General features: G+C 44.2%; 1 long non-coding RNA gene across 1 annotated transcript in view; it reads left to right on the top strand.

Annotated features, from left to right (window-relative positions):
- The window catches only part of LOC138647091 (uncharacterized), an 82518-nt gene that overhangs the window by 25035 nt on the left and 31632 nt on the right, over positions 1–25851 (top strand). The window contains exons 2-3 of the long non-coding RNA XR_011314876.1: positions 15930–15997; positions 17728–17796. This is a non-coding gene — a long non-coding RNA (uncharacterized lncRNA). The remainder of the gene's footprint in view (positions 1–15929; positions 15998–17727; positions 17797–25851) is intronic.

The following is a 25851-nucleotide window of genomic DNA, read 5'->3' as shown; positions in this document are numbered from 1 at the left end:
TATACAGGCTTTGGTTGCCACTGTTGCCCAGTGTAGGGCGATTGTTTCGGTTACACCTGAATAAAATCTTACTGAATGCTCAAATGGTCATCCATGGATAATAATTTTTTGGAGTTTTCTCTATTTTGAGAATGAAATCCTACCTGCCGTGTGGTGGAGCTATAGGGGCTAATCATGTTTTTGTTCTTCAGTCACAGACTCCATAATGCCTGTTCCTTTTACGCAAACTCGGAAATCAGGCATAAAGTAGAGGACGCAAACAAAGCCCCAGCATTTCCTGTGTAAGAAGACTTTCTTTTAATCACGCTGTGTTATTTTCCAGGCCTGATTAGTACACAGCGGCCTCAGTCCGTGTGGTGGAAAGTGAGCGTCCGTGTTTGTGCGCACTCGGCTGACTCATTGACATTCACATCACGCTGATCACACAGGTCTCTCTATGTAAGACAAGGCGGTTTTATATAACAGTCTCCCGGCTGCCAAGTCCTCACGCTGGCATCTCTGTGCGCCGCTGACATCAATACCTGACATGGCCGGAGCCAGTGAACCATCTGAATGACTGGCTTGTTAGTCTTCCTTCTTGATGAACTGAACTCATTTTAAAGGAAAACAGAATGTTGTGTTGCGGAGATGTTTGATAAATGAGGCTCGGACGGGGTGGAGAATCTCTGTAGTTTGCGTGGCGGCTAAGAATTCAGCGCTAAAAGAGACAAGAGCTTCTGAGTCTCCTTTATCAAGGGTTATGGCAGCCATACAAATAAGATTGTGAATCCTGAAACTGTAACACAGCACTAGGCCTTATTTCCCATAGCAACCAATTAAAGCTCAGCTTTCATTTGTGAAACTGTTCTGTAAAATGAAAGCTGTATGGTGATTGGTTGCTATGGGCAATGTGGCCTAGTTTTTCTGCTAGACAGTTTTGATAACAAATAGGCAAGCCATGCATGTGTTGCAGCTGTCGAACAGCCGCGAGACATGCAGCCGCGGGGATGCAAACAGATATTCGAGCGTCACTCGGTTAGCATACAAGCATGTTCTGATAATGACTTATCCCAGCACGTTCACTCATCACTAGTAGAGATTGTTGGCCTCAATAATTTAATTTAAAAAAAAAAAATAATCTAAATAAAATAATTTGATGGAACCATCACAGCATATAAAGAGGTTGTCTAGGGTAAGACAAACATGGCTGCCTTCTTCCTTAAACAGCTCCAATCTATGGGTTATCCCAGGTATTTACATATCAGCTCCATTGAAATGAATGGGGCTACAATACCAGACACAGCCTGTGGACAGGAGTGGCGCTGTTCCTGGAAGAAAGCAGCCATCTTTTTCTAATCCTGGATATCCCTTATACATTTATTGCCTGTGCAGGATTACATCAACCCTTCTATGTGGGTTATGTTTTGGGAATACAAAGGAAACTTTCAAATACATGGAGGAACATGCAGTCAGCCCTGGATCAATTATTTATAATATTATTATTATTATTATTAACCACCTCATTACATAGGACGCAGACTGCTTTATACAACCAGCACCAGACTATCAGCAGCGATCAGAGTAAGCTGTGATTACTGGTCTTTAACCACTTAAATTCTGAGTTGCCAAATTTTTGTTGCAGCAACTCACCTGAAGAAAAAAAAAAAAATGATGAAAAGTTACCAAACCTTTGTATGTGCTGCAAAGGTACCGTATATAATTTATAACTTCAGGACACAAAAAAAAAAAAAAAACAAAACCCAAAAAAAAAAACACCACACACACCACAAGACTTCACTCAGCTCCATCAAAGAAAAATATAAAAGTTATTGGTCTCACAATACAATATAGCAACACAAACCAAATATTTTTTGTAAAAAAAAAATAAAAAAAGCCATTAAAATAAAAAAAGACTTAAAAAGTAATAATAAGGTAATCGCACTGATGGTTCCTTCTCACTTGCGTGAAATATGGCCGAGTCTCGCAGGTTAAAACCCGGCTCTGCCACCGGCACTTGGGAGCAGAGCATGCAGCTCCATGTATTGCTATGCGGCCGCACGCTCCGCTCTGGAGTGCCGGCGGCAGAGCCGGGTTTTAACCTGCGAGACTCAGCCATATCTCACGCAAATGAGAAGGAGCCCTGACGTGGAGAATCATTTTACCAGGTCATTTTTGAACACGGTAAAAGTGAAACAATAGCATTTTTCTCCCCATTTCACTGCTATTTAATTTATTTTTTTTGTTCACATTTTTCAGTATATTATAAAGGTAAAGTGAATCGTTTAATTCAAATCTACAACTAGTCCTGCAAAACAACAAGCAGCTACGTCAGTGAAGAAAAGAAAAATGTATGGCTCTTGGAAGAAGAGGAGCAAAGATTAAAAAAAAAAAAAAACAAAAAAAAAAATTCCCAGACATGAGGGGGTAAATATTCAGGACCCTGGTGCTGCAAGTAAAAAGTACTGACAGTCCGTTCCTGGACCGTTGGTTATCCATCACTGTCACCTGAAGAAGACAATATACAACATGAACCTTGAATAGATGGCTCCCTGGAGACGTGACACAGGTGGACGACATCTACGGTCAACGGAGCCTCAATAACAAGACCAACAGTATCAAATGTGAAAGAAAAATGGTCTCTCTGTCCTGCGGCCACAACAAGCCTTGAACATGGACTTTATCAGCACAAACAGCTTCAGGTTTGGCCAATTAAGACGCCGCTACAAGACTTTGGGATCAGCTGCCAAGGAAAACAAGTTGAGGTGGAGCAGTAAAGAACCTCTGGCCTTTACATCTGGAAGGAGCGCACTGCGTCATCACCACTTTCTTAGGACACAATGTTGCTTCATGAAGGGCCCACAGAACAGAAGGGCAGTCAGAGTATTCACCCTGGAGGAAGGTTCCTAAATTACCCTTGTAATATTTCGTAATCAGATGTAATGGGCTGAACACATTCGTTTTTATTAAGTGAACTGGACGTGTTTGAATGAAAAGTCCGGCTTGGTATGCAAGTTGCATAAATAATTTGATTCAATGATTCCACTGCAATTACTCGTTGGGTAAAGGGCTTTTTATTAATGTTTTATAAACATGCTATATCATGCACATATGTCACGAAACAAGGGTGCAGGAACTTGGCTTGGTGCAACATAGACATTGGAATGGGACTGATATGGAGAATGGAGGACACCTCTGTCGGCTATAATGAGTCGGGTCCAGCTTCATATGTGCACAGTATGTTCAGATGTGTTGAATGTGAGTACCTTACCCGATAGAGAGAATCTCCCTTGCCTCCAAGCGTGACATCACCCTCCCCGAAAGGAAGGCAACATCACTGTAACAACCGGTTACCTGGGGTGTTACACTCTCCTCTCCCCCCCCCCCCCCCCCCGTTAACTCCAGTACTCCTGGACTGGGAAAAGAAAACATAACAGGTTACAGTAAGGCTACGTTCACATTCGCGTCTTTGGACGCAGCGTCGCGGACGCAACGCTCGACGCACGAAAGACGCATGTAAAACGCAGGCTTTTTTGACGCATGCGTTCAACCTTTTTTTTTATATATATAGGGTCTTTTCAGTGTCTAGATACCGTCTATACACTTTATTTAAAGAACGCATGCGTACACTTCAATGGGGTTTTTGACGCATCGACGACGCAAATGCGACGCATGCGTTTTTAAAAAAAATTTCGGACGCAGAAAAAATGCAACATGTTGCGTTTGCCACGCCCTGGCAGGTGCGTCGAAACGACGCATGCGTCGCGAAATGCACCAAAACGCATGACAACGCATGCCCATGCGTCCCCAATGTTAAAGATAGGGATGCATGACGCATGCGTTGTTTTGCGGCGACGACGCTGCGTCCAATGACGCGAATGTGAACGTACCCTAAGACATGCAAAAACATTTTTGGAATGCTTAAGAACAGGTATAACAAATTAATGAAAACTTTGACTTCCCTTTATGGGACGAATTAATATTTGAACATTGCAAACATATGTAACCAATATATTAACTTTCAGGAATATATAACTGCACTATGAAAGAGTATGCAGTGCAATTACCCTCTAATGGTATACTATTTTCACAATTGCTCATCTTTTCTCATAGCCATCAACTACCTTTTCAGGTATGCTACATCACATATATGCATTTTATTCAAAAGTGCAACACTTTAACTTGTCAAAAAGTGCATAGTTCAATCTAAAAACTCTCTTGCATATCAAAATTAATTCTAACTTTCTAACTTTTCTCAACTCTGAGGTAGTGCAATTGTATTATTGAAATTAACATTCAAGGCCATCAATCACATTCTTGAACAGCAGCAACGATGCAAGGGACCCGTTATCAACCCCCAACGAAGGGCTTCAGTGGGCTACAAGGCACCCAGTGTTCTGTCGTGCCAACGGGTTTTGCTTCAGGTCTTTATGTAAACAATCAACAATTAAAGGCAACTTTGGAACCGTACCTTTAAGGGTTCCACATAAAACCAGTAGAAAGCACCTAAGGAGGTGCCAACTATGTACAAGAAAATTTGTGGACCATTCACTGTCCATGGCCTTTATGTCTTTTCAAACAAATAATCCCATTAAACAGAAATCTGGTCAGGTTTATCAAACCTTTAAACTTCAGCAGTCTTTTAACTCTTTCAGCAGTTTAACTTTCAACTTTTAACTATTCACAGTCACTTTAACATTCAGAAATTCTCTATTTGCTCTTATGCTAGCTGGGCCAGGAATTGCTGTCTTTCCTGCTCCTCCCGACGTCTACAATGCTCCCTCCAAGTTATCATGGAGATCTGCCCCTGGAGCGCAATCATATCTGCCCCTGCAGGTCCCTCTTCAAACACCACAGGTTCGGAATAGTTAACCCGGGGCCCGCAGGTTGGAATTAGCAGGGCTGCCATTTGACACAAGCTGTTGTCCCCCTGGTCCCAGTACAGTTGACGGTCTGCTCTTCCAGGCCTTGGTGGGGTCAGTAGGGGGCCCACCAGGGTGTCATCTAGCGCAGGGGTTGCAGTGGAACTGGCAGTCGGGGTACCCTCGGCGTACGGTGACATTTCACCGAGGGACCCAAAACCCTGGACGGGGGTGTACGGCGGTGGTGGTGACTCGGGCTTAGCTGTCGGGCCTTCCTCTCGTGGGGTCAGGGTCATGCCCCTTACCTCTGCTTCCAGAGCACCGGATCATCTTTCCTGCTCCGGACCAGACGGGGCTGCTGACGGTCGTCCGGTAAGGCCTGAGTCATACTACAGCGAGATACGGCCGTGTCTCGCAGGTTAAAAACAAGCTCTGGCACCGGCACTCCAGAGCGGAGCATCCGGCCGCATAGCAATACATGGAGCCGCAGGCTCCGCTCCGGATTGCCGGTGCCAGTGCTTGGTTTTAAGCTGTGAGACTCGGCCGTATCTCGTTGTAGTGTGACTCCGGCCTAAGGCTTCTGATCAAGGCCTCTCTCCACCTGGTCATGGTTTCCTGCTGTAACCGCATGAGTTGTCGGGTCAGTTCCTCCACTTCTCTCCGCAGGAGGTCTGGGTTCATCGTCGTTGATGGGTGCAGTTCTTGCAGATCCCGGCTGGGAGAGTCCTCTTGCTCCATCCCACGCTCCGGGGTCCGCTCACCTCCCTCCGTCATGTTGATTACCGGTTCTGCCTCCTCGGTGTTGCTTTCCGCAGTTTGCTGTACCATGCCCGTCTTCGTGGGTGGTTTCTTTTCTTCTCTCCGCCATCCCAGATCAGGAGGCAGACCTCTCTAGTTGATGGGCATATTTCCCTCACATAATAATACTGATGAGGGGCGGCCATGGTTTTCAAGCAGTTCCTCCAGGTGCCACCCAGGACAACGCGCCCATTTCCTCCTGCACTCCACATGGTGCTATAATGGCGGCGGTTTTGGCGCAATTTATAGTGCACAGTCTCTCAGCAAATCACAGTCTCTAAGGCACACATTACCCAGTTCGCTGGGTCGGTCCATCCTGTTCGTGAGGCCAAAGTGGAACGCCTGCCAGGGCCGTGGAGTACTCGGTACCGGGTCATGTCTTAAAGGGTATGTCACGGTGGCTGCAACCCGATCCGTGGCCCTGGGAGCACAATTAAAGGGAAAGGTCTTTTAAGGGGATTTGTGAATAAAGTCTATTGTTCGTGATGTCACCTGAAAATGTAGGCCCCTTAAAAAATAGTGAGGAAAGAATGGTTGTAGATGACGAGGAAAAAGCTAACATATTAAACACCTTCTTCTCCACGGTATTCACGGTGGAAAATGAAATGCTAGGTGAAATCCCAAGAAACAATGAAAACCCTATATTAAGGGTCACCAATCTAACCCAAGAAGAGGTGCGAAATCGGCTAAATAAGATTAAAATAGATAAATCTCCGGGTCCGGATGGCATACACCCACGAGTACTAAGGGAACTAAGTAATGTAATAGATAAACCATTATTTCTTATTTTTAGTGACTCTATAGCGACAGGGTCTGTTCCGCAGGATTGGCGCATAGCAAATGTGGTGCCAATATTCAAAAAGGGCTCTAAAAGTGAACCTGGAAATTATAGGCCAGTAAGTCTAACCTCTATTGTTGGTAAAATATTTGAAGGGTTTCTGAGGGATGTTATTCTGGATTATCTCAATGAGAATAACTGTTTAACTCCATATCAGCATGGGTTTATGAGAAATCGCTCCTGTCAAACCAATCTAATCAGTTTTTATGAAGAGGTAAGCTATAGGCTGGACCACGGTGAGTCATTGGACGTGGTATATCTCGATTTTTCCAAAGCGTTTGATACCGTGCCGCACAAGAGGTTGGTACACAAAATGAGAATGCTTGGTCTGGGGGAAAATGTGTGTAAATGGGTTAGTAACTGGCTTAGTGATAGAAAGCAGAGGGTGGTTATAAATGGTATAGTCTCTAACTGGGTCGCTATGACCAGTGGGGTACCGCAGGGGTCAGTATTGGGACCTGTTCTCTTCAACATATTCATCAATGATCTGGTAGAAGGTTTACACAGTAAAATATCGATATTTGCAGATGATACAAAACTATGTAAAGCAGTTAATACAAGAGAAGATAGTATTCTGCTACAGATGGATCTGGATAAGTTGGAAACTTGGGCTGAAAGGTGGCAGATGAGGTTTAACAATGATAAATGTAAGGTTATACACATGGGAAGAAGGAATCAATGTCACCATTACACACTGAATGGGAAACCACTGGGTAAATCTGACAGGGAGAAGGACTTGGGGATCCTAGTTAATAATAAACTTACCTGGAGCAGCCAGTGCCAGGCAGCAGCTGCCAAGGCAAACAGGATCATGGGGTGCATTAAAAGAGGTCTGGATACACATGATGAGAGCATTATACTGCCTCTGTACAAATCCCTAGTTAGACCGCACATGGAGTACTGTGTCCAGTTTTGGGCACCGGTGCTCATGAAGGATATAATGGAACTAGAGAGAGTACAAAGGAGGGCAACAAAATTAATAAAGGGGATGGGAGAACTACAATACCCAGATAGATTAGCGAAATTAGGATTATTTAGTCTAGAAAAAAGACGACTGAGGGGCGATCTAATAACCATGTATAAGTATATAAGGGGACAATACAAATATCTCGCTGAGGATCTGTTTATACCAAGGAAGGTGACGGGCACAAGGGGGCATTCTTTGCGTCTGGAGGAGAGAAGGTTTTTCCACCAACATAGAAGAGGATTCTTTACTGTTAGGGCAGTGAGAATCTGGAATTGCTTGCCTGAGGAGGTGGTGATGGCGAACTCAGTCGAGGGGTTCAAGAGAGGCCTGGATGTCTTCCTGGAGCAGAACAATATTGTATCATACAATTATTAGGTTCTGTAGAAGGACGTAGATCTGGGGATTTATTATGATGGAATATAGGCTGAACTGGATGGACAAATGTCTTTTTTCGGCCTTACTAACTATGTTACTATGTTACTATGTTACCTGTGGTGCTCGGTCAGTGGGGTGATGGTATGCAGCAAGATGGTGACGCTTACCACAGGTGAAGCGGGGTCCACAGGCAGGGCTTCCCAAGTGTAGGGCACCGATGGTGTGGTGGATGGTATAGCAAAAAACGAGGACACAGGTTTACAGTCTTTACCTAGTTTACTAATGGTAGTAGTAGTCCGGCCGCCTTGGATGCAATAGGAGATCCCTCTCCCAGGTAAGGTCCGTAAGCCTTTCCTACTTGCGCTATTTAGGCCTCTTTCACACTTCCGTTTTTTGCCATCCGTCGCAATCCGTCATTTTGGTTTTGGATGGCCACACGTTGTATCCGTCGTGCAACGGATGCGTCGTGTTTTTGCGGACCGTCATGATGAAAAAATGTTCAAGGGAATGTTTTTTCGGCCGTCAGATCCGCCATTTCCGACAGCGCATGTGCGGCCGGAACTCCGTCCCCGGACTTCAGAATGGGCAGCGGATGCATCGGAAAACTGCATCTGCTGCCCATGTTGTGCAGAATTTTGCACAACGTCCGTCGGTAAGTTGGGCCGACGGTTTGCGACGGCCCCGTACCGATGGAAATGTGAAAGAAGCCTTAGTTAATTAGGTCCCTGCTGCTTGAAGCTTATTGCAAGTCCCCTCTCTCCTGTCCTAAGACAGATGTCTGTACGATAGGCAGTTCGAGCCTGTTTATAGGATCTCTATCATAACCCGGGCTCTAAGGTCACTGCGACACCTCAGACTTGATGCAGGCAATTGACATACAGTCCTATGCCCTCCAGTTCTGCCGTGCATCCTGGAGAACAACACGACCTAGGGCTCCCAGTACCCGCCTTCTGCGCTCTGGCTCCTAGGGTGTCCTTCCGCTATTCCCCATCTGAGCCTCTTCCTCCTCTGTGCTTCTTCCCTCTAAGCTCCTCCACTATTCAACTCTCCTTCCGATTCTCCCTCTTACTCTCCTTCAGATTTTCTCTCTTTCCAGGGGTAGCAGCTCCCACGTGGCTGCTAGGCCTCTCCGTCTGCTCCAGACGTCCTTCTACTCTCCTCACTCCTCTACAACCCTCCAAGACTGACTGGCTCTTCCTCCAGACCAGGATACATAAAGTGTAAGGAAGCTCCCCTGAATCCGGGTCCTGAGCTCCCCCTCCTGGCCTAGATTCAGATGTGTTGAATGTGAGTGCCTTACCTGATAGAGAGAATCTCCCTTGCCTCCAAGCTTGACATCACCCTCCCTGAAGGGAAGGCAACATCACTGTAACAACCGGTTACCTGGGGTGTTACATATGTACAAGAATATAACTACTATAACACTGCCCCTATGTACAAGAATATAACTACTATAGTACCGCCCCTATGTACAAGACTATAACTATTATAATACTGCCCCTATGTACAAAAATATAACTACTATAATGCTGCCCCTATATACAAGAATATAACTACTATAATACTGCCCCTATGAACAAGAATATAACTACTATAATACTGCCCCTATGTACAAGAATATACGGTAACTACTATAATACTGCCCCTATGTACAAGAATATAACTACTATAATACGGTCCCCTACGTACAAGAAAATTACTACTATAATACTGCTGCTACAGACATGGATATAGAAATAAGTGGGTAGAAATATGCACTGTTTTTTGAGTCCAGTGACTGGATCTGATCCACTACATAGAGAGTCTTTGTACTGGGGTGTATATGAGGTACATTTGAAGACGGTTATCCAGCACAGTGATCAGGAGTCCTGGGGGGAGCAGGGTCTAACAATAACGATTTGGCTGAGAGACCTGGAAGCCGCTGCTGAGCGTTGAGAAATTTGAGCTGCCCTGCAGCTGTTCTGCCACATGTGGCCGAGTGTGCAATATCGCTTGATGCTCTGGAGCCATCTCCCTACAAGATACACATGTTCCTAATTCTAATCCTTTGCTTCTTCCCTTAATTTATGAAACTTCTTTCCCCTCTTGCAAAACCCCACTAAGCTTGGCGCGGAGATCATTACTTCTGTTACAGAGTTGAAAATCGCTGACTCAGAGTTACAAGGCACATGCCATCCACAGATAACAATTCCCAATTGTATGCGCATAAAGCACACAGGGGGGCCCTCGAAGCTCATAGACCCTAATGTAAAATTTGTGACAGTGACCCCCCCATACCATGTGCCACTTATACTGTGTCTTTTAATGTGGCACAGGCGCCTTCTTTTGACACTATTGCTTTGCCGTCCTGGGTTCAAACACCACCAAGGACAAGGAGTCTGTATGTTCTCCCGGTGTTTGTGTGGGTTTCCTCAGGATTCTCTGATTTCCTCCCACACTACAAATACATACTGATAGGGGATATAGATTGTGAACCCCATTGGGGATAGCGACGATGATGTATGTAAAGTGCTGCGGAATACGATGGCACCATATCAGAAAACTATAATAAATCATAAGAGAAACTGCACCGTTATCTGCCCCCTACCTGATTTAATCAGCCATCAAGTGCCTTTAACAACCGTGGGTGGAGCTGTGCTCCACCTGTGACTGTTAAGGTACCGTTACACTAAACGACTTACCAACGATCACGACCAGCGATACGACCTGGCCGTGATTGTTGGTAAGTCGTTGTGTGGTCGCTGGGGAGCTGTCACACAGACAGCTCTTTCCAGCGACCAACGATCAGGGGAAAGACTTCGGCATCGTTGAAACTGTCTTCAACGATGCTGAAGTCCCCGGGTAACCAGGGTAAACATCGGGTTACTAAGCGCAGGGCCGCGCTTAGTAACCCGATATTTACCCTGGTTACCATTGTAAAAGTTAAAAAAAAAACTGTACATACTCACATTCCGATGTCTGTCACGTCCCCCGCTGTCAGCTTCCCTGGAACTGACTATGTCAGCGCCGGCCGTAAAGCAGAGCACAGCGGTGACGTCATCGCTGTGCTCTGCTTTACGGCCGACGCTGACAGTCAGTGCAGGGAAGCTGACGGCGGGGGACGTGACAGACATCGGAATGTGAGTATGTACTGTATTTTTTTTTTTACTTTTACAATGGTAACCAGGGTAAATATCGGGTTACTAAGCGCGGCGCTGCGCTTAGTAACCCGATGTTTACCCCAGTTACCAGTGAACACATCGCTGGATCGGCGTCACACACGCCGATCCAGCGATGACAGCGGGTGATCAGCGACCAAAAAAAGGTCCTTATCATTCCCCAGCGACCAATGATCTCCCAGCAGGGGCCTGATCGTTGGTCGCTGTCACACATAACGATTTCGCTAACGATATCGTTGCTACGTCACAGAAAGCGTGACGTTGCAACGATATCGTTAACGAAATCGTTATGTGTGAAGGTACCTTTAACCAGTTAAATCCTCATATCAGTCACTGACAGCAGGATTTAGCAAGCACCAGCCGGATGTGTGTAACAAATCCCACCCTTGTCGCATAATCGTGGGGAGCCGATGGATTGCCATGAGAGCTGGAGATCTGCAGAAGACCCCTGTGCCTGACATTCTGAATCTCCCGTGAATGGCGGCTTGTGGCCGGTGTTCATAGGAGATCATGATTTTTGCTATACATAGAAGTGCTGATGCACTGTATGTAGAGCACAAGTGATTGGATGACTGCAGATACAAGTACGATACGATACGATACACTTTATTAATCCCGTGGGATTTAAAAAATGTTTTAGAAATATGAAAAAAATAATAATAAAACACAAGTTGAAATCACCAATGTTTTGCCCTATTGAAATTAAAACAATTTTAAAAAATACACATATTTGGTATCGCTGCATTCAGAAATGTCCAAGCTATCAAAATATAAAATAAATTAATCAGATCCATAAATGGCGTAATGAGAAAAAAAAGCCAGAATTAAATTTTTTTTGGGCCACTGCAACATTGCAATAAGAGGCAATTAAAACATCGTATCTACCCCAAAATAGCATCAATAAAAATGTCAGCTGAAAGCGCAAAAAATAAGCCCTCACGCAGCCCCAGATCCAAAAAAATGTAGGCGCTATAGGTCTTGGAAAATGGCAATATTTACAAAATGCATTTTTCTTACAAATTTAAAAAAAAAAGTCACCACTTCAATAAAAAAACCTATCCATGTTTGCTATCTGCGTATTCATACTGACATATAGAATCCTACTCCCAGATTAGTTTTACCATATAGTGAACATGATAAATTTTTTAAAAAACTATTGTGGAATTGCACTTTTTTTTTGGAGGAATGTATTTCACCGCACTTGGATTTTTTTTTTCTGTTTTTCAGTGCACTGTACGATAAAATCAATGGTGTCATTCAAAGGTACAACTTGTACCCGGCAAAAAAAACAAACAAGCCCTCATGCAGCTATATTGACGGAAAAATAAAAAATGTATGGCTCTGGGAAATAGGGGAGCAAAAAGCGAAAAATGGAAAATTGGATGGTCATAAAGGGGTTAAAGGAACCCTCTGGAAAGACTGACACATTGTGTTATTCAATGGTCACAAGTGCATGAAGTTTGACACAGGGACCCTCTTTACCAAGCTTGACCCCTTACATCCAGCATTAGGTAGAACAGACGCACTGCAGGAATCTGCAGCTTTTGAATGGCCAAAGAAAGTGAATTTAATCAGGAGTCAGAGAAACCACATCTGTGGGAAAAAGAAATGATAACTGGCAGAGATCTGATAATAACATTGTGCTCGGCTGATGACAATTTAATATTCGGGCAGGTGGCCCCGATCCGCAGGCAGAGTGTGGACCTTACACACCAGGTCAGGCCCATTCTTAGTAATCTGCGCTGCGTTCAACAGTCGCAAATCAATCGAATTCATACAGGAAAGGATTAGACTGCATAACTGGGTGATGGCGTCTGCTTCAACATAAATCCAAGATACCATAGTACCCTGCTAATTGAGGATGCCCATACTCACAGAAGCATAGCAGCTTTCCTCTACAAACAGCGCCACCCTTGGCTATGGCTGTGTCTGGTATTGGAGCTCATGTGAATACCAATCGTAGCCCCTAAGGAAACTTTGCCCCTAAAAAATCATACTAGGGGTATACATTTTATTGCTTTAGCCGCAGATATATCAACTTTATGTCATATGTAAATGAGTTTGCTTCGGTGCACCCTCAATGTAGCCATTACACCCACCATCCAATTGGCATATTAAGCATTTTCTCCAACCTTGATTGACAGCGCTTGCTTGGCCAGAGTGAGTGCTGCCTACATTTATTACTGTTTTCAGTTCTAGTACACGCACTACAGTCACAGCTAGATCTGCATTCAAAATATTCCCGGCTGCCCTTGTAAGAAGACTGCAGGCTATCCATAGGTACAGGGCCGTATTTGCCACTAGGCACTTGAGGGCACGTGCCTAGGGCGGCAGGATGTGGGGGGGGGGGGCGCACTTGAGCAAGGTTTTTTTTTTTATAAAGTCCGGGGTCAAGCGCCCGCCCCCCCTCTCTCCCTCCTGCCCTCCCGCCCCCCCTCCCTCTCTCCCTCCCATTCCCTCCCTGAAGACTTCATACTCGCCCTCCTCCAGCGGTGCCTGCTGCAACTCCGTCTCAGCGTCGGCAGCTCGTCCTGTCCTCAGCAGTCACGTGGTACCGCTCATTAAGGTGATGAATATGGACGCATATTCAGGGCCGTATTTAGAGTTTCTGCTGCCCTAGGCACTTTTAGTGCTGCCTCCCCCTTTGGTGAGTATGACACTATCGGCAGTGACTTTGGCAAGAATCGCTGATGTGAAAGTTGCCTTTTGCAGCAGATCCGGCAGTTTTTCTGCATCTGCCGTGTAACGGATCACTTACGGCAACACTGCGTTCGGCCTGATTCATTCCCTATGGGATTTGCGGCACTTGCCGTGATCTGGCAAATGCGGTATCATACCTCCCAACTTTTGAAGAAGGGAAAGAGGTATAAAGTTTGCGGTACGCGTAGTGCGCCGCGGCAAATTTTAGGCCACGCCTCTGGTCACACCCATTTCACAACTAGTCACACCCATATCCACGTCCCAACCACACCCATTTAGCACTGCTGATCACACTGTTTCATATACAATAGTTATAACCAAAAACAAATATGGCCACACAGTGCTCCATACTGTATAATGGCCACACATGATGCTCAATACTGTATAATGGCCACACATGATGCTCCATATTGTATAATGGCCACACATGATGCTCAATACTGTATAATGGCCACACATGATGCTCAATACTGTATAATGACCGCACATGATGCTCCATACTGTATAATGGCCACACAGTGCTCCACACTGTATAATGGCCACACATGATGCTCAATACTGTATAATGGCCACACATGATGCTCCATATTGTATAATGGCCACACATGATGCTCAATACTGTATAATGGCCACACATGATGCTCAATACTGTATAATGACCGCACATGATGCTCCATACTGTATAATGGCCACACATGATGCTCAATACTGTATAACGGCCACACATGATGCTCAATACTGTATAATGGCCACACATGATGCTCAATACTGTATATACGGCCACACATGATGCTCAATACTGTATAATGGCCACACATGATGCTCAATACTGTATAACGGCCACACATGATGCTCAATACTGTATAATGGCCACACATGGTGCTTCATCCTGTATAATGGCCACACATGATGCTCAATACTGTATAATGGCCCCACATGATGCTCAATACTGTATAATGGCCACACATGATGCTCAATACTGTATAATGGCCACACATGATGCTTAATATTGTATAATGGCCACACATGATGCTCAATACTGTATAACGGCCACACATGATGCTCAATACTGTATAATGGCCACACATGATGCTCAATACTGTATAATGGCCACACATGGTGCTCAATACTGTATAATGGCCACACATGATGCTCAATACTGTATAAAAGTGCCTAGGGCAGCAGAAACTCTAAATACGGCCCTGCATAGGTAGACATTTCTGCTTGGATGGAACTTTGGAACTGTCTGAGTTGCCACAAAGCCTCACTCTCCTTAAACAGGAGATCAGCAGAATTTCCATGGCAGCTTTGGGTGTGAATAGAGAATAGGGCTCATGTAGATAAATGTTATACATGTTATTTATTAATAAACTGTGTGAAAAGAGAACACATGATGGAACTTGCAGCTCTACAGCATCAGTAAAGCTACAATATACTTTGCAAGAAACAGGTGCCGAGGGTCGGGTGTATGGCGGCTTATGTTAGCCCATGAATGACAGGAGTTTATTTGCTAATCTCATGGCACAGAAGGTGCTGACAGACAAATGCAGGCCCTGGGGAGGTTGCTAGGAGAAGGATTTTATCCATGAGGTCATTTCACCCTACAACAACATCACATTACATAGGCAGCGGTGTGCATAGAGAAGACTGTAAGACAGTAAGAATGCGCCCCATCCCCCAGCTTCAGAATGCGCCACCGTTGTTCTTTCCATAATGAGTTGTCACAGGACTCAATCGTGCAGGACATAATCTGTAAAACATTGCTTTTATAGCATTAATCCCAATGGGGAAAATACCCATGTGATCTAACAAACACTGTATAACGGGTCTAGTTTATATATCATAGCGGGAACCAATGCACCAGCTGTGGAGCCCATGGCGGTCCCTCTACTCTAGAGATTGGGGCAGCCCAAAGAGTGTCTAACCTGGGAGGACCAGCCAAGTCCTTGCATATATAGATGCATTTAGTGACTGTGTAATACTACATTTCTCCAGTGGAGGCAATGCAGTGAAATTGATCACGTAATTCTGGGATCCCTTCCCTGTAGTTGATTATCCTATTTACTAAGGAAAGGAAGTTTCTCATGATGGACAATTTCTTTAAGCTCAAGTTTTCTGTTTAATACGGACAGATAATTGGATTTCATTGCTGTTAGTATAAGAGTGTGATACATTTAAAAAAAAAAACTTCTCAAAAATAAGGAAAAGAAAGTTCATCACCTTTCGGTACTAAACATGTTATTTTTCTTGTGCAGTCAGATTTACATTTTGGCTGTCGGGGAGCTGACACAGCCGGCATCCTGGACGTGGGCGGAATACAAAGGTATAAAGTGACAACCTTTAAATATTCATGAGATGTAGAGTACAGATCATTCCTCATACCACTCTGTATTCAGATCTCCTCAGTTTGAGCAGTAACCTTCTCTATGCCAGGTACTCTGTAAGTTTTTCCATACCTACTGATGCCAATTTGTATTTTTTTTTTTTACAAACATGTTTTGGTATTAGGCAGCGAGACATTGTGTACAGACAACATGGAGCAAATCGTCATCATTACAGGAGCTGAAAACACAGAAAATCACAAAATCTTTTCTCATTGCTATCCCATCTATAATACAGTAATACTGACCCTAACATACCGTACTCTCCCTATATATAAGACTATAACTGCTATAATACTGCTCCTATGTACAAGAATATAACTACTATAATACTGTCCCCTATGTACAAGAATATACCTACTATAATACTGTCCCTATGTACAAGAATATAACTACTATAATACTGCTCCTATATACAATAATATAACTACTATAATACTGCTCCTATATACAAGAATATAACTACTATAATACTGTACCCTATGTACAAGAATATAACTACTATAATACTGCCCCTATGTACAAGAATATAACTACTATAATACTGCTCCTATGTACAAGAATATAACTACTATAATACTTCCCCTATGTACAAGAATATAACTACTATAATACTGCCCCATATGTACAAGAATATAACTACTATAATACTGCTCCTATATACAAGAATATAACTACTATAATACTGCCCCTGTGTACAAGAATATAACTACTATAATACTGCCCCTGTGTACAAGAATATAACTACTATAATACTGCTCCTATGTACAAGAATATAACTACTATAATACTGCCCCTATGTACAAGAATATAACTACTATAATACTGCTCCTATGTACAAGAATGTAACTACTATAATACTGCCCCTATGTACAAGAATATAACTACTATAATACTGCTCCTATGTACAAGAATATAACTACTATAATACTGCTCCTATGTACAAGAATATAACTACTATAATACTGCTCCTATGTACAAGAATATAACTACTATAATACTGCTCCTATGTACAAGAATATAACTACTATAATACTGCTCCTATGTACAAGAATATAACTACTATAATACTGCCCCCTATGTACAAGAATATAACTACTATAATACTGCCCCTGTGTACAAGAATATAACTACTATAATACTGCTCCTATGTACAAGAATATAACTACTATAATACTGCCCCTATGTACAAGAATATAACTACTATAATACTGCCCCATATGTACAAGAATATAACTACTATAATACTGCTCCTATGTACAAGAATATATCTACTATAATACTGCTCCTATATACAAGAATATAACTACTATAATACTGCCCCTGTGTACAAGAATATAACTACTATAATACTGCCCCTATGTACAAGAATATAACTACTATAATACTGCTCCTATGTACAAGAATGTAACTACTATAATACTGCCCCCTATGTACAAGAATATAACTACTATACTACTGCTCCTACGTACAAGAATGTAACTACTATAATACTGCCCCTATGTACAAGAATATAACTAGAATACTGCCCCCTATGTACAAGAATATAACTACTATAATACTGCCCCTATGTACAGGAATATAACGGTTATGATGTAGCCTTCCATGAACTAGAAGCTACATATTATAATCAAAGTTTTTTGCTCTTGGTTTTGCATGATTTCTGGAGCAGATGAATGAGCTTCTAGAAGATTTGTATTCTGCATCAGTAAACTTTCCCTGAATAAATGTCCTTTACAAGGTAATGTGGAATGTCAGGTATGTGTGCAAAATAAGGTCTCATATGTCCCTTGCAAACCTTCCTCCTGCCCACATTCTGGCTTGAGGGCTGCCAAATATGTTGAGGTAGAAGCTGCGGTGTGGTTTGGTAGGATTTTGTGCACTCACATTGCGGCTGGAGGTTATTTTAATATCTGCACTACACGTACATGGGACTGCTGTGCTGGGTCTGCAAGGCGCCTTTAAATATCTTTTATGTATGTTTCTGACTATTAAGGAGAAGACCAAAATAGTCATCAGTGCACAAAATACACTCAGGCTTTATTCCAAACTTATCTCACTCTCACCCAGGGGATATTAGTGGTATCGTTCCCTTCTCCAAAACTGAATGAGATTTGTTTTATTTTCATTTTTTTTTCTCTAATATGAGCTTGTAATTCCTCCAAAATTGCAACAAATATCTGTTCCTAATCATGATTTTAGGAATAGACGAGTGGTTAGAGATCTATTGTACTGATGCAAATCTCCAAATTCCCTGCATTCACATAGTATTAAATGGTAAAATAATTTTTGCCTGTAGCCACCACTAGAGGGAGCTTGGGAGTTTTATGTATTTTGTGTAATATTTGAGCTGAATGTCTTCAGGAAGCTCCTGAGCTCCCTCTAGTGGTGGCTGCAGGGAGCCAGAATTGTTTGCTTCGGCTTTGCATTTTACAGGGAATTTGCATCTTTTTGATCAGAAAAATGGAAATCTGACCATTATAAAAATTTGACACATAATATTGTATTTAAAAATGACCTGATGTTAAAAGGAAGAGATTCCTTTAAATTGACTCTTGAACTATAATAACATCTTCAGAGACGCTCCAAAGTGTGGCACTTGTGTATTTTCCAGTATGATCTCTTGAAAAGCCAAGGTCTCCGTCAGTTGGTCATGTGAGTCATTGAAGTCACTGGAGGATATTAATAGAAGCATAATACGGAAATTAGTAACTCAATCGCATGATAGAATAACCTTCCGTACACCACCCTGTACTCTGACACCATCCTAGCCATAACAGCGGAGCTACAAACATCTCTCCCTTATATCATTACATCCCAGAATATCTCTGCTGTTTCCCCTCCTGCTGAGCTCCTAATATAGAAATCCCTAGAGCGTAACATTCAGGCCGGAGTCACACCACCGTAGAATACGAGCGAGAAAACATCACATAGTGCTCGGCCCAGTGTTAATCTATGGGGCAGCTCACTTCAGCGTTTTTTTTCTCAGACGTATTTGAGGAACATGTAAAATCGCAGCAGACTGCGATTGGCACTGAGACTCGGCTGAGACTCGCCAATGCAAGCCTATGGATGCAAGAAAAAAATAGCACAGCACTTGGACCATGCGAGTGCTGTCCGATTTTTATGCATCGGTGTCCTTTGAAAAGCCGGCAATTCATTTGCCGTATACAGTAAAATCACACTGACAGGTTAGAATAGAATATACTGTATATACACACACATAGATATATAGATGTAAGTTACATTATATATATCTACTATATAATTGTCTAAGGGTCACTTACGTCTTTCTGTCCTTCCTTCTGTCTGTCTGTCACGGATATTCATTGGTCGCGGCCTCTGTCATGGAATCCAAGTTGCTGATTGGTCTCGCCAACTGCCTGTCATGGCTGCCGCGACCAATCAGTGACGGCCACAGTCCGATTAGTCCCTCCCTACTCCCCTGCAGTCAGTGCCCGGCGCCCGCTCCATACTCCCCGCAGTCACCGCTCACACAGGGTTAATGCCAGCGGTAACGGACCGCGTTATGCCGCGGGTAACTCACTCCGTTACTGCCGCTATTAACCCAGGGTGAGCAAGTTTTTACTATTGATGCTGCCTATGCAGCGTCAATAGTAAAAAGATGTATTGTTAAAAATAATAAAAAAATAAAAAATCATTATATACTCACCTTTTGCGACGCTCCAGTGACCGCTCCATGCAAGCGGCAGGTTCCGGTGCTAAGAATGGTATGCGACAAGGACCTGCCATGACGTCACGATCATGTGACCGTGACGTCATCACACCCTGGGACCGGAAGCTGCTGCGTGCACCACGCACAGGCAACAGAACTACAAGGGGCCCTCGGATTGGAAGGTGAGTATATGTTTATTTTTTAACCTGTGACATACGTGGCTGGGCAATATACTACCTAGCTCTGTGCTGTATATTACGTTGCTGTGCAATATACTACGTGGCTGGGCAATATACTACGTGACTGGGCAATATACTACGTAACTGGGCAATACACTACGTGGCTGGGCAATATACTACGTGGCTGGGCAATATACTACGTGGCTGGGCAATATACTACGTAGCTGGGCAATATACTACGTGGCTGGGCAATATACTACGTAGCTGGGCAATATACTACGTGACTGGGCAATATACTACGTAACTGGGCAATATACTACGTGACTGGGCAATATACTACGTAACTGGGCAATACACTACGTGACTGGGCAATATACTACGTGGCTGGGCAATATACTACGTGGCTGGGCAATATACTACATAGCTGGGCAATATACTACGTGGCTGGGCAATATACTACGTAGCTGGGCAATATACTACGTAACTGGGCAATATACTACGTGACTGGGCAATATACTACGTAACTGGGCAATATACTACGTGACTGGGCAATATACTACGCGGCTGGGCAATATACTACGTGGCTGGGCAATATACTACGTGGCTTGGCAATATACTACGTAGCTGGGCAATATACTACGTGGCTGGGCAATATACTACGTAGCTGGGCAATATACTACATGGCTGGGCAATATACTACGCGGCTGGGCAATATACTACGTTGCTGGGCAATATACTACGTGGGCATGCATATTCTAGAATACCCAATGCGTTAGAATGGGGCAACCATCTAGTATATATGTTACATAGATAGAAAAAAAAAAGCCAGTAATTCATCTGCCGTGTACTGTAAAATCACTGCAGGAGCCGACAGGAAAGAATAGATTGATTACATACAGTAAATACATATAGAATAGGTAGATATACAGATGTCAGTGACAAATAGAATTAGTGCAGTGTGTGTGCAGCTTGCTGAACATGCCAAGATTATTTTTCTGATAAAAAAGGTGTGGGCTCCCTCATTTTCTTAACCAGAGAATGGTTAATCGGCTGGGGGCCGATGTTTATAGCCTGGGAAGGGGGTAGTACCCATGGAGCTTTCCAGTATATTTATGTTCATTCACAACTGCATACTTCGCCTTTACTGGTTATTAAAATGGGAGACTCTAAAAAGAAATGACGTAGGGTCCCCTTATAATTAATAACCACCAAAGGCTATGCAGACAGCTGCAGGCTGATAATAATAGCCTAGGAAGGGGCCATGGATACCGGCTCCCCCCAGGCTAAAAACATCAGCTCTCAGCCACCTCAGAAAAGGCGCATCTATAGGATGTGCCAATTCTGACACTTAGGCCAGTGTCACACTTGCAACTGCAATGCGAGAAACTCGCGCCTCAATACCCGACACTGCCGCCGACGGTTTGGACCAGAGTGTTCAGCTGCATAGAAATACATGCAGCCGCACACTCCGGTCCCGAGTCCGGGTGACAGTGCTGGGTATTGAGGCGAGAGACTCGCGCAAGTTTCTCGCATTGCAGTTGCAAGTGTGACACCGGCCTTAGCCTCGCTCTTTCCACTTGCCCTGTAACGGAGGCAAATGGGGTGATAGTTGAGGGGGGTTGATGTCACCTTTGTATTGTCAGGTGAAATCAAGCCACAAGGTTAGTAATGGAGAGGTGTCAATAAGACGCCCCCATTACTAACCCCTTAGTCATATCCTATAAAAATACATACACACAGAAAAAAGTCCTTTAATTGAGAGAATGACACAGACTCCTTTAATAAATATTAATTAAACCATTCTTACGACCTTGCCCATTCCACCGGCGCCATTGTCTTCTGCAAAAGAATTAAAATAACAAACAACAATATTCCTCACCTTTCAGCAGAGATCCATTTGTCCCACGATGGGTCCAGCTCTGCTACATCTAGATGGCAGGCTGCATGGTTGCATGATGCGACCATACACCTGTCATCCAGCAGAGGCACTGAGTAGAGTTGAGCGAATATGTTCAGGTTCCCTCTTATTCCGCAAGCTATAGCGCTATACCGAAATCCTCCTGCGGCAAAGAAATGCAGTAGGGTTTTCTGGCAGCTCCTGATTACGAGTTCCATTTAACACACTGTAATGAAGTTTCAGTATATCTGATGTTCATGTTCCTTCCATGGATACAATCGTTTTATACAGTTGTAAGAGCTTCGTCCATTTCCCCTTTAAAAATAAAATGAAGCGCATGATTTTGATGGCATATACGATCCGCTGACGTGACGCTTCCCGGAATAGAAATGAGGTGATATTCCAAAATATAAAGTGTTTATTGCAGCCTCAGTCTCGCAGGGAGAAGATGGAGTCTCTTCGTGATGTTAGACGTCTCTCACACCGCGCACAAGAACGCTGCTTTCTGTCAAGTTGCCTGGGAATAGATGAATGGAAATAAAAACACAAGAGATTCTGCATTTCCAGGAACTTTCAGCAAACTCCACAGAACATTAATTAACCTCCCGCCAACAGCCCGAGCGCTCGAGTACGAAAACAGGGAATAATAATAACATGATAATAAATGGATGTCCTGTGTACTGTGGACAAACCTTTCATAAAGGGATTATCCAGAATTACAAAACATGGCCATTTGGATTATTTAATTTTGTTAAGGAAAGCGCCATCCTTCCCCATGGGCCGAGTCCGGTATTGCGGTTCTGGGTGAAGACTTGTGCTGCTTCTGGTTATATCCCATAGGGAGGCTCCGCGACTGTTCCTTTACTTTTACTGCAGATTATTATTTTTTTCCCATCTCTTACTAAACCTAAATGTAAACTTTTATATAAACACTTGAGATGAAGCGTCTTGGCTGTCAATCACGGTACATGTTCATCTCTAAGGAAATCCAGATTCTTTACCTGAGTCCCCATGTCAACACTTCCTGCCCATGTACTCAGCATTATCATAGGGTTTCAAAATACAGTGGGGAAAATATTCTGCAAACAAAATCCTGTTTTATGTGAAACAAAGATAAACATAAAGTATGGATGGTTGATATCATTGTCTACGGAATGACCCAAGCTATAAAACTGTACCATGACCCATGCAATGGTATGGTAAAGAAAAAACACAGAAAAATGTAGTTTTTTCATTATACTAACCCACAAAAAATGGAATAAAAAGTGATCAAAGTGATCAAAACATTTTATAGAAAAAAAAATGGGATAACTTAAAACCTCATCTCGTCCCGCAAGACATGCGGCATGTCAACTTCTAATTGTTCTGTGTGTGACACATTTACCGCAATCGACGCATCCTGCTCTAAAGTTTCAAATCCCATGCATGTGTGCTATTGTCTCAACGGGCAAGAACGGTAATTCTGGGCCTACCTCATGGGCGCACGGCGCAGGTTAAGGGAGCAACAGTGATTGACAGGGTTCCTACCCCAATTTGTGAATTGAGCTGACAGCAAAATTTCGACACAATGCACAATGAGATGTCAGGAAAGCGAAATCCCAGTAGGCAAGAATGAAGGATCGGGATGGTGGCTAAAGGATCAGGAGTGTGACTGAAGGATCGGGAGGGTGACTGAAGGATCGGGAGGGTGACTGAAGGATCGGGAGCGTCACTGCAGGATCGGGAGGGTGACTGAAGGATCGGGAGGGTGACTGAACTATAGGAAGCGTGACTGAAGGATCGGGAGGGTGACTGAAGGATCGGGAAGGTGACTGAAGGATCGGGAGCATCACTGAAGGATCGGGAGGGTGACTGAAGGATCGGGAAGGTGACTGAAGGATCGGGAGCATCACTGATGGATCGGGAGGGTGACTGAAGGATCGGGAAGGTGACTGAAGGATCGGGAGCATCACTGAAGGATCGGGAGGATGACTGAAGGATCGGGAAGGTGACTGAACTATAGGAAGCGTGACTGAAGGATCGGGAGCGTGAGTGAAGGATCGGGAGAGGGACTGAAGGATCGGGAGGATGACTGAAGGATCGGGAAGGTGACTGAACTATAGGAAGCGTGACTGAAGGATCGGGAGCGTGAGTGAAGGATCGGGAGCATGACTGAAGGATCGGGAGGGTGACTGAACTATAGGAAGCGTGACTGAAGGATCGGGAGGGTGACTGAACTATAGGAAGCGTGACTGAAGGATCGGTAGCGTGACTGAAGGATCGGGAGAGGGACTGAAGGATCGGGAGGGTGACTGAAGGATCGGGAGCATGACTGAAGGATTGGGCACGTGACTGAAGGATCGGGAGGGTGACTGAAGGATCGGGAGGGTGACTGAAGGATCGGGAGGGTGACTGAAGGATCGGGAGGGTGACTGAAGGATCGGGAGGGTGACTGAAGGATCGGGAGGGTGACTGAAGGATCGGGAGGGTGACTGAAGGATCGGGAGCGTGACTGAAGGATTGGGAGGGTGACTGAAGGATCGGGAGGGTGACTGAAGGATCGGGAGGGCGACTGAAGGATCGGGAGCGTGACTGAAGGATCGGGAGGGTTACTGATGGATCGGGAGTGTCACTGAAGGATCAGAGTGTGACTGAAGGATCAGGAGTGTCACTGAAGGATCGAGAGGGTGACTGAAGGATCAGGAGTGTCATTGAAGGATCAGGAGGGTGACTGAAGGATCAGGAGCAATCGACGCATCCTGCTCTAAACTTTCAAATCCCATGCATGTGTGCTATTGTCTCAACGGGCAAGAATGGTAATTCTGGGCCTACCTCATGGGCGCACATCGCAGGTTAAGGGAGCAACAGTGATTGACAGGGTTCCTACCCCAATTTGTGAATTGAGCTGACAGCAAAATTTTGACACAATGCACAATGAGATGTCAGGAACGCGAAATCCCAGTAGGCATGAATGAAGGATCAGGATGGTGGCTAAAGGATCAGGAGCGTGACTGAAGGATCAGGAGGGTGACTGAAGGATCGGGAGGGTGACTGAAGGATCTGGAGCGTCACTGCAGGATCGGGAGGGTGACTGAAGGATCGGGAGGGTGACTGAACTATAGGAAGCGTGACTGAAGGATCGGGAGGGTTACTGATGGATCGGGAGTGTCACTGAAGGATCAGAGTGTGACTGAAGGATCAGGAGGGTGACTGAAGGATCAGGAGTGTCACTGAAGGATCAGGAGGGTGACTGAAGGATCGGGAGCGTGACTGAAGGATCAGAGTGTGACTGAAGGATCAGGAGGGTGACTGAAGGATCAGGAGGGTGACTGAAGGATCAGGAGTGTCACTGAAGGATCAGGAGGGTGACTGAAGGATCGGGAGCGTGACTGAAGGATCAGGAGGGTGACTGAAGGATCGGGAGCGTGACTGAAGGATCGGGAGAGTGACTGCTCTAAGATCCAGCACCTCCCACTTGACTGAAAGAAGGCAATTAGCATATGAGGCGCAAACACAAAAAAAGTGCATATATACCAGGGTGGTTTAAAGTTACACTGTCATGTAGGGAGTCCATTCCTTATCTAAAAGTATCAGAATGTAAATAATAATTAGGGTATGTGCACACGATGCAGATTTAGTGCAGAATTGGTGCAGAACTGCACTGTGATCACAGTACAATGTAAATCAATGTGAAAAGAAAAAAGCTGTGCACATGGTGCAGAAAAATCTGCGCAGAAACTGCAGATTTCAAAGAAGTGCACGTCGCTTCTTTTGTGCAGTTCTGCAGCGTTTCTGCGCAGATTTTTCTGCACCATGTGCACAGCTTTTTTCTTTTCACATTGATTTACATTGTACTGCACAGAAACTGCACAGAAACTACACAGAAACTGCATAGAAACTGCGCAGAAACTGCGCAGAAACTGCGCAGAAACTGCATAGAAACTGCACAGAAACTGCATCAAATCTGCAGATGCAGATTTAGTGCAGAAAATTCTGCACCACATTTCCTACGTGTGCACATAGCCTTAGACTTAATGATGATTTCAGAAATGATATCCGAGATGC

This window comes from Ranitomeya imitator, chromosome 8 (genome assembly GCF_032444005.1).
Source record: "Ranitomeya imitator isolate aRanImi1 chromosome 8, aRanImi1.pri, whole genome shotgun sequence".
Classification (NCBI taxonomy): domain Eukaryota; kingdom Metazoa; phylum Chordata; class Amphibia; order Anura; family Dendrobatidae; genus Ranitomeya; species Ranitomeya imitator.
This window is presented reverse-complemented; position numbering and strand designations above follow the sequence as displayed.